The sequence below is a fragment of the Vombatus ursinus genome, unplaced genomic scaffold (assembly GCF_900497805.2).
Source record: "Vombatus ursinus unplaced genomic scaffold, bare-nosed wombat genome assembly UNPS02004080.1, whole genome shotgun sequence".
NCBI classification, from domain to species: Eukaryota; Metazoa; Chordata; class Mammalia; order Diprotodontia; family Vombatidae; genus Vombatus; species Vombatus ursinus.
The window spans coordinates 112,665-123,807 of record NW_020943858.1 but is presented as its reverse complement, the minus strand read 5'-3'; positions in this window follow the sequence as shown (position 1 = coordinate 123,807).

The following is an 11,143-nucleotide window of genomic DNA, read 5'->3' as shown; positions in this document are numbered from 1 at the left end:
AATGACCTCTCTAATGACCTCTATAGTAACTCCTGAAAGAATGGTTTGGGCTGAAACAGGCTGCATAACAGTCTGGTCCCTTTCCATAGCTTCCTTTGCTTCATAGACATAGGGAGCAATTCCCTTAATCTGTTCTATGGTCATTTCATGCTAGTTGGTTTCACTGGTTGTAAAGGCTATGATAGTCTGTAATGGATTCTACCTCATATGCCCTTATCCAGATAGGAAAATCCTGACAATTCCATGGAATCTCCCTACACACACTGTGTAAGTCAATGTTTTTGTTCTTCAGGGGTTCTTGGTGTATATCAAATGGCCTGTCCACCATACCACAGGAGAAAACCTTGTTAGGGATGAGTGTGAGCAATCTGTGGCTACCCAGAGATACATATTTGCATCAGGTGTTTGCCAAGATTGAAAACTTGCATTTCAAATAGTGTCCAGAGAGAGGCATGTCCATACTGTTAGGGGAATCCCTCCCATTCAGGAAGTCTGGGACTGAGTAGTTACAGTCATTTGGGAGAGCCTGGTTGGGTGGCTACAAAAATATCGAAGTTCCCACCTTAATGCACTCCAGTTTATAGGAGGAGGCACGAGTAGGGAGCGTGGACCCCCTTGGTCTCTGGCATTGCTTATTACTTCACAGATGCAGTCTGTACACCTTAATTTACAAAAGAAATATCCATTACAATTAAAGCATCTACTAATCATATCTAAAACTCCTTTCTCCAATGCAGAGCAGTCAGTTCCTCTGGCAGCTTGTAGTGCTGACTTCACACTGAGTTTGTTTTAACTCTTCATTTAGGAATCATAACCTAAAGGGGTTTGGAGGTTTAGTTTTTTTAAAGATTGGGACCAAAGGATGTGATTTCAAATCCTGTTTTGATTTGGGGCCCACTCCAACCTCCCCTGACTTTGAGCTTGCTGTTCTTCCTTTGAGCAGTTTTCATTAGCTATCCTATGACCTTTCTGCCTCTTGATCCTTTGATAATGTCAGTGAGAAATATAATTTTTCTTTGAGCAAATAGATGCTTTTCTAATATCATAGAAATGTTATGCTTAGAAGAAATAGGACTACCCTAACACAGGCCATGTAAGACTATAGAACAAACCAACAAGTCAAAATATCCTATAGTGACACAGGCAAGTGAGGCATATATAATAGTATTCATGAAATACTGGAACCTCAAAAAGTTGTTACAGATTCCAAGAAGAATGACTCTGGATTCAAGGTGACAATAGCATGTACAAAGAGCCCATTTATCATTATGCTTCTCCTTATACCCCAACCAGGACATACACATTTCCTCAAAAACCCAATTCAGTGAATAAACTTCACAGGAATCACTTATTGATCAAAGTACTGTTAGATTATACAAGCACTTAATCTTCCTGCATTTCACCTTCACCCTTAAAAGGGGATCAAAGATATAGAGACTTCATAGGGAACTTAGAGCACTTTAGTAGAATTATGTTGAATCAAAAAGGCACAAGATAGTCCCTGCCCTCAAGGAGCTTACAAACCAGTGGGGGACCTTACAACCTAATGGAGGAGCTTATGATCAAATGGAATATATTCACCACTTGGTGAATATGTTTAGTGATGATATTATTTCATTGTCTGTGGTACAATGTCTATGTGGTATATGGTATATAGCATGTCTATGGTATATGTCTATGGCAGGATATAGTTTCCTTCCTTATCACTTTTAATAAGATCTATTTTTGCTTTTGCTTTGTCAGAGATCATGATTGCTACTCCTACTTTTTTACTTCACCTGAAGCATAGTATGTTCTGCTCCAGCCTTTTACCTTTACTCTATGTGTGTCCCTCTGCTTCAAACGTGTTTCTTGTAAACAACATATTGTAGGATTCTGGTTTTTAATCCATTCTGCTATCCACTTCTATTTTATGGGAGAGTTAAGGTCCTGTGTAATCCTGACTATGATTCCATAATATTTAAATTGTTCCTTTCTGGCTGCTTGTAGTATTTTCTTTTTGACTTGGTAATTTTGGTATTTGGCTACAATATTCCTTGGCGTTTTCAATTTGGGATCTCTTTCAGGAGGTAATCAGTGGATTCTTTTGATGACTATTTTACCCTCTGGTTCAAGGATCTCAGGGCAGTTTCCCTTGATGATTTCCTGAAAGATGCTGTCCAGGCTCTTTTTTTCATCATGGTTTTCAGGAAGACCAATAATTTTCAAATTGTCTCACCTGGATCTATTTTCCAGGTCAGTTGTTTTTACCAATGAAGTATTTAAGTTTTCTTCTATTTCTTTTTCATTCTTTTGTTTCTGTTTGACGATTCTTGCTCTCTCATAGTCATTAGCTTCCACTTGCCCAATTCTAATGTTTAATGAATTGTTTTCTTCTATTAGATTTTGTACCTCCTTTCTCATTTGGCCAATTATATTTTTTAGGGACTTGTTTTCTTCAGTGTACTTTTTTTCCAGTTGGCCAATGGTATTTTTTAGGGACTTGTTTTCTTCAGTGTACTTTTTTTTCATTTGGCCAATGGTATTTTTTAAGGACTTGTTTCCTACAGTTAATTTTTGTCCTTCCTTTTCCAAGCTATTGACTCTCTCTTGCATACCTCTCATTTCTTTTCCCATTTTTTCTTCTACCTCTCTCATTTGACTTTTAAAATCCTTCTTGAGCTCTTCTAAGAAGGCTTTTTGGGTTTCAGACCAGTTCATATTCCCTTTTGAGGTTCCAGATGTGGGTATGTTGACAATGTTGTCCTCTTCAGAATTTCTGCCTTGATCTTCCCTGTTCCCATAATAAGAATCTATGGTCATTGTACATTTCTTTTGCTCATAGTGTTTGCTTATTTCCTGACCTTTTAAAAAAAATGAGCTCTCCTGCTGGGGAGCAGGGGGCACTGACCTTCTTGTGTTGGGAGCCTGGGGCCTGGTCACTGGCTTTGTGTGTTGGGGCCTCAGATACTGGTCTTTGGAGGCTGTAGGATTCTGGCAGCTTACCTAGTGCTGGACTGGAATCAGCAACACTGGAGCTCTAAGGTAGGAATGGGGAATCTGGCTCCTGGAGGATGCCTGCTCATCCAGGCCTTGTGCTCCTTTCTTTGGCTCCTGCTCACCTGGGCCTTGCACAGGGATGTTTTGCTGCTGGAGGTTGTCAGCCTGGAGCTTTACCTCTTGGAGTTGTGCTTCCCAGAGTTTTGCCGAGGGAGGAGATTTGGCCACTGGAGAATGCTGTTTCACTTGGTGGTTTTCCAAGCTGGTGTCTACAGGTTCCCCTGCCTGTACTGAGGCACTCAGGGCTCCTGGTGTTGGTGCTTGCCTGCTCTACCACTCTGGGGTTCAGGATCTCCCCCGGTATGCTGAGGTGGGGCTTTCTGCTAGCTTGCTGGGGTGCCTCCTGTTCTGTACTGTTACCTCTCCCCCAGGGCAAGAGGTGCCTTTCCTGTTAATCTCTCAAGCTTCTTGGGCTACAAGACTGCTGCACCCCATCTTTCTTCTGGTACAGCTGTTCCAGGGTTTTTCTTGGGGTGATGTTTTATGGGCTTTCAGAGGTCAATAAGGGAGGGTGAGAGTGACTTACTTCTTGTTTTTTTGTTTTGTTTGTTTTTGTTTTTTTTTTTTTGATTAGGCAATGGGGTTAAGTGACTTGCCCAGGGTCACACAGCTAGTGAGTGTTATATGACTGAGGCCGGATTTCAACTCAGGTTCTCCTGACTCCAGGGCTGTTGCTCTATCTACTGCACCACCTAGCTGCCCCATGACTTACTTCTTACTCTGCTATCTTGGCTCCCCAGTATTTTCTTTAAAATAAATGTTATTTTAAGATATATCAACCCTCAGAATATGTAATCCCCCCAAAAAGGGGGCTCTAGGTGGCACAGGGTGAGGCTTAACATCAGGAGACCTGAGTTGGAATCATGTCTAACATACTTATTAGTAGTATATCCTTGGGCAAATCACTTTTCCTCTTTACCTTCGATTTAGCCTCAATTTCTTCATCTGTAAAATGGGGACAATAATAGGCCCTATTCCATAGGGCTGTTGAGAGAATCACATGAAACAACTTGGGGCAAGTCACTTAAATTCTCTGGGCCTCAGTTTCCTCATCTGAAAAATAAAAGAGCTGGACAAAATGACTTTTAAGGTCCTTTCCATCTCTAAATCTATGATCATTCAATGAATTGAGTGTTATTAAGAATTTATATTTGCCTAGTGCTATCCTAAGTGCTGGAAATACACAAACACAAATAAATGTTCCAAAACTTAAGGAGCTTGTTACATTCTGCCTGAGTAGAGCTATGTTTATTTGGACTTGGTCTAGAATAATTGATTTGGCTGTTTTTAAGTGTCTTCTGTAGATATTTTAAATGTTACCTAATGAATGTACATTCCAATGTACCTGAACATGTTTTAATTAAAGATGAAAAATTTGTATGGTTCTCTTAGAATAAAGATGTGGAGACATGCTTGATGCAAGGAAGGCAGTAAACAATAAAAAGATGTCACAGTTTCCAACTTTTATTATCAATATTTTGAAAGAATAATTCATATATTAAAAGTCTAAGGTTCTGCCAGTTGCATTTCAATATGTGGGTTTTGCTGAAGAAATTAAGCACATCATTCCATAGCTTCCCTCTCCTGCCTTAGGATCCTATTGTTTGTAGACAGCGGGCAGGAAAATAGCATGAACTTCTCTGAACATTTTTGTTCTTCTCTGTTTCGACCTCCACTCCTGGATAAACTTTGTGACAGAGAATGAGTAGGGAGGAACTCATAGGTTAAGTAGTCTGTGACCATTCTGTTAATTCTTTTTTAATTTAATGTTTCTCCCCCTTTCTCTCTCTTGTTTTCTTAATGGAGGTGTGAAGGGAGCAGTAATGGAGTAAAGGCGCCATTAAATCTTGATTCTAAGGACTAACAGAGAAACACATCCTCCTCCCCTTAGTGTAGGGGAACAAGTGCTGGATTTGGATTCAAAAGACATAGATCCAAATTCCACCTCTGACACTAACTACCTCTGCTACCATGAACAAGATATGTCCCATCTCTGGGCCTCAGTTTCCACAACTGTTAAGCCAGAGTATTGGGATAGATTACTTCAAAGGTCCCTTCTGTCTCTAAATCTATGATCTCAAGATTCAGAGGAGACCTGAGTTCTAGGGCTGGCTCGGACAATTATGCCTCTCTGAGCCTCAGTTTCTTCATCTGTCAAAATGGGTATAATACCTGAAATACCTAGCTTTTACAGGCCCATTTTGAGAGTCAAATGAGACAATGTATGTGAAGTTCAACGCAATGACTAGCTATTACCCCTGCTGTGGAGGAAAATCAAATTCCCAATTATTGAAGCAACAAACTTATGTGCTAGTTTTGATGGGTTAATATACATTCTTTTAAAGTTTGCAAAATTATCTAATAATAGTAATAAACATTCAAGGCTTGCAAAGTCTTTTTAAATATGTTAACTCATTTGATTCTTACAACCACTTTGTGAGGTAGGTGCTACTATTATCCTTAATTTACAGGCTAAGAAACTGGGGCACAGAGGGGTTAAGTGACTACACCAGGGACACAAAACTAGGGAGTGACTGAAGCAAGATCTGATCTCAGGTCTTTCTGATTCCAACAACCATACTTCATTGACTGGACCATCTAGCTTCCTCAAATAAAATTAAAACATTAATTTAAAAAAGAATTAACAGAATGGTCACAGACTACTTAACCTATGACCTCTGTGACTTTGGACTAGTCACAACCTCTCTGGGCTTTGGTTTCCTCATCTGTAAAAAGAAGCATTTGAAGCAGATGGTCTCTGAGCACTGTTCTAGCTTCAGATTCTATGGTTGGACTGGCAACTCCACACTTGTTTCTGAATGATAATAGAGAAAGATTCCCAATGAAGAGGCTTACCTACAATTCCCAGAAAAACTATAAAACTTTTAGATTCCTTGTAGACTCACTTATCCCTCTTTGACAAAAAGAACCTGGCTTCAGTTTTGTTTACCAGTCCCAGGAAACCCTTAAAGTTTTAGAAACTGCACTATTTCCCTTTGAAAGCAAACTTCCCTTTCCAACTCCCTTCATTATCTATTCTCATTGTCTGTTCAAATGACTCAGACATTCCAAATGGAAATTCTCACCTGGAGCCTTTTCCAAATGGTCCACCTCCCCAATCAACTGGCTTTCACATTGTTTTACTTTCCTGGCCATTCCCACCCTTAATCCTAGCTAGGTGCCAGTGTTCCTTTCACCCCAGCTTGCTGGCCACCCCCATCCAGATCTCCCTAGACCCCTCCTCTCCTCACCCCAAACTGCTTGGGCACTCCTTGGACCCCTCCTCCCATCACTCCAAGCTGCTTGGCCCCTCCCCAATCAGTCTGTACTAAAGGCTCACTTTTCCTCCATTCTGATGCTGAGCTGTTCTCAAGCTTAGAGGCTGAGACCCCTCATGCTCGCCCTGATGGGTGTCACCTGGTCTGACCACCCTAGCCCCAGCCCCCACTCAGACTCTGAGTTTTCTAGACTGCCTCACGCTGCTCTTTCTTGTGGGTGTCACCTGATCCCCTTGAACCCTATTTAGATCACTGATGTTTGGGGTTCCTTTGGAGTCTGGCCTATATGCTTATCTTTAATAAACTTTTTCTCTGGCTGGAAGATCTGAGTTGAATTCATTCAGGCAGATCCATGCCTTGATTTGGGCTTTTTTCCACTATCTTGGGGTGCCTCTGTGCATCTAAGAGCACCCCAACCCCCCCCTCACCAATGCCTTTTTAAAGCTAGGAAGGATTCTGTGTTGCTAATTTTCTAACTGAATGGTTTCCCAGCTTTTCTGCCTAGGGGTTATTTTTGTCAGGTGACAAAATTCTGTTGACTCGGCAACCTTTATCCTCCATACTCTCACTCCCCTCTCTTATGCATCAGGGTAGTGTCTCAATATCTTTACCTTCTCCTTTACTTTCCTCACACCTTGGACAAGTGACATCTCCTCTAGGCTTCAGGTTCCTCCGATACAATAAAATGATGTCAGACCGAAGGATGTCCTATGTCCCTTTGACTCTAAATGCTATGATCCCATGATTATCTTTTGACCAATGAAAGGAATAATGTGTATATAAAAAACACACACATGCACACATACACCTTTGTTTCAGAATCATTATATTGGTACTATGTCTTCTCTGCATCATATTTATATTTCTAATTGTGTTTTTCCCCTGAAGATAATTTAACAAATACTTTGCTTTTTATTTATTTATTTTTAGCATGTACTGCATGGAGGGAGGTACAGAGAGAAGGCAATTAGCTCAAAGTTAGGTTGAATAGCAGGGAGAAACAGAATGCAAAATTTAAAAATTGCAGCACATTCTCGTGCAAATAACAGAGCTAATCCCAGGCATCCATTTGTCTCCTTTCCATCTCTCCCAAGAAACAAGTTGCTTATGCTTTTTTCCCTTTGTAATATTCATTACCCTTCCTTATTCTCCTAACTTGAATAGCTCATCAGCATCTATAATACATAAATATCACTTATTATTGTACAAGCCATAGCTATGGGCTTAGTGGTAGAGATGAAACGAGTGAATTTCAGAGAGTTAAAATCACAAATCCTGGAGGTTGTCTTTTTGAAAATAGCCCCCTGATAGCACCTTGTTCACTTGGCAAACAATACTTGTTCATGGTATCATAGATTTAGAGCTGGTAGGAAACTTCAAAGCTAGAAAATATAACTCCCCTCATTTTACAGATGGGGAAACTAAGGTCTAGAGTAAGGAAGCAGTTTGCCCATGACAGTTAAGTGACAGCCAGGGTTCAAACTGAGGTCCTTTTATTTTGAATCCAACATCTAAATCTAACATGTTGTCATTTCTCCCTCAGAAAAGGAGAGGGAAGAATGTAGAAGAGGAACAGAAAGATTGGGAGTTCTAGTTATCTGAGCCATCTGCTTGTGTGAAAACCCTAGAATTGGCTGTATCATTCAAAATCTAATTTATACATATGGGATACATTCCTTTCTCTGCTTTTTTAAAGGAGACTGTGTGAGAAAGCACTGGCAGATGAACATGGATCCATCACCAATACTAATAAAACAACTCCAAAAACATCTACCCTGCTCCTGCTGAGTCAGAAACATCATCTTTGTATGTGGTGGAACATAGGTTTCATCTCCGTTACTGATATTACATTTAATAAATCTTTTCCAACACCTCTTAATAATGGGAACTGATGCAGTTTAGGGGTTCAGGGGTGCTGGGACCCCAAAACCAGAACACATGGGTCCTGCCCAAAAGAATTCGACCCAAGCCTTCTTTCAGCCAAAGACAAGGTTAATTAGAACATCCGTCATATTGGGCAGACTCTTAAGGAGTCTGAACATGGGTAAGCAGTGGCTAGATTATAGGAATCTAAGCATCTTAATGGAGATAAGATGGACCTTATATAAAGAAAGACTGTGGGAGGGATCTAGGAGTGGCCAAGTAGTTTGGGGTGGCTGGAGGAGGGGTCTAAGGAGATTTGGATGGGAGTGGCCAGTAAGCTAGGGTGAACAGAACTCCTGGGACCTGGACAATGGAGTTTAGCTAGGATTAAGTGTGGGAAATGGCTGGGGGCCATAGGGAGGTAAGACAATGGAGGGGAGATTGGCTATAGCCACAATGAAAGGCCAGCTGATGGGATTATAGCCTCAGGGGAAGGCCAGAGATTTGGCCTTGTGGGAAAGTCCAGGGTTTTTCCTTTCTAGGGTCCAGATCCCAACCCCATCAGGAACTAGTCCAAAAATGCTGGAAAACAATTTGGAATTATACCCCAAAGGCTAATTAACTGTGCATACCCTTTGATCCAGCAATACCACTACAAGTTCTGTATCCCATAGCGGTCAAAAAAGGGGAAAGAACTTATTTGTACAAAAATATTTATAGCAGATTTTAGTGGTGGCCGAGAGTTGAAAATTGGGGGGATGCCCATTAAATAGGGAATGGCTGAACAAGTTGTGGTATATGAATGTCATGGAATAGTACTGTGATAGAAGAAATGATGAGCAGGATACTTTCAGAAAAAACTAAGAAGACTTATAGGAACTCATGTAAAGTGAACTGAGAAGAACGAGGAGAATATTGTACATAGTAACAGCAATACTGTGTGATGATCAATTGTAAATGACTTAGCTCTTCTCAGCAATACAATGATCTAAAACAATTCTGAAGGACTTATGAGGAAAAAATGCTATCCATTTCCAGAGAAAGACTTGATGAAGTCTGAATGCAGATAGAAACATGTTTTTTTTAAAATTTCTTTATTTTGGGGGGGGCTTTTTTGGTCTGTGTTTGGTATCACAACATGAAATAATATGGAAATGTGCTTTTGAAGGGTTAATGTATAAGATCTTCCTTACCCACAGCCTAAGCCAAAGGACAAGGAACTTCCCTAAGGTATATTGTTCTGGGATTTGTTTCAACCCAGACCCACCTTGGGGAACTATTCCTTAGAACCAGGTGTTGAGGTAAACATCCAGGGACTTGGTCAGCTCCTGGGTATTGACCCAAGACATTTTTGACATAACAAAGATTGTTCTTGAGGTCGGAGAGTTTCAGCCAAAACTCTCAGGTCCTTAGGATCAATCACCTGTTCCTTCTTTGTGTAAGGATGATAAAAAGGCTCTCTCTTGGGAAAGGGACTTTAGGGGGTCTCTCCTCGGAGAGGAAGCTCTGCCTAGGGACTTTCCCAACCGAGACCCTGAGGGCAGTGATGCAGGACTCCCCCAGACAGATGTTCAGGAATTGGTGCTTCCTCGGACTGGTGAGGTATTTCTTCCTCTTTATCTCTCTATCTTTCTGTTAATAGTCTTTGTTTCTAGGTTTGTATAATCATATATAATCACATTTATGTTGTGTGGTATAGTGCCTCTAACACAATTAAATTCAGAGACTTCTCAAAGTGGAAGTAAGAAGTTACTTTTTATTACAATCTCACGAGAAGGGGTGTCTGCTCCTCCAGTACACTACCAGCAGGAGAGAGGCGAGGCACAAAGGACAAAGCAAGGTTATATATCTTAACACAAACAAGAAACTCCCACCCTGCCACTATCCCTTACTCCCATTGGCTGGGAGGCAGGCTTACATTCTAGGCACAAAAATCTTTCCCATTCCCAAAGAACAAGGAAACAGGGTATAGCCAATCCAAACATACATGTCCTTATTTAGTACGCCTAATGCTGCCGTGGCAGTGGCAATCAGGAGAGGGTTTAGGGCCGAATTAAACTTATGCCTGTTTGTTCTCTCAGAGCCTATCTCTAGTTTTGAGACAGTCTTTTCATCACCACCCTGAGAAGTCTTCACAGAGGTTATATCTCATTCAATGTGCATGTATGTTTATGATTATTATCATTATTAAATCATTTACAAGCTAGGAAAAGTGTGAATGTGTCTTTGTGGGTACAAATCCGAACCTGTGAAACAAATTATAATTGCTGCAGCCCGTAACACCTTACTGTTACAATTGGTGTCAGGAACAGGACCAGTGTCACAATGCTGTTCCTAAAAAAGTCAGAAGTTAAAGTTAAAAAAACAGGAAATCCCTGGCTGGGAAGGACTCCCATATTCCTCCTTTGCTAAAGAGTGGATTAAGAACACTGGTTCTTGCGAGGATTGGGGGAATCTCAAACAAGCTGAACCATTGAATGTCATTAGATGTTAGAGGAGATCTCAATAGAAAAAGAGAAAGAAGAGGATCAGGGTGGAAATAAGGTCCTTAAAACTATTACTGAAGATTTTATTCAACAGGAAGTCACTGACATTATTAGTTGGTTTTCCCAAAAGCCAGGGGAACCCCTAATATCTTGGGTAGTCTGGATTAGTGATGGGGGAGCAGGAGGGATATGGATAGATTCTACTGATTGTATGAAGTTTGTGGGAATAAGTAGCAACTCCTTTGTACAACAGGCTATTAGGAAACATGGGATGTTAGTTAATATGCCTGTGGGGCCCCAAAACACTAATTTGCAGGTCAAGAGTTACCTTAACACCATTTCTACCTCATAATGGTCCCTCAGATTTTACAATCTAAGAGTTTTAGAAATACAATACAATTTAGAAATACAGTAATAACTTAAACAATAAACTTCAGATAACATCAACTGCATTTCTGTATTATCACATATAGAAAT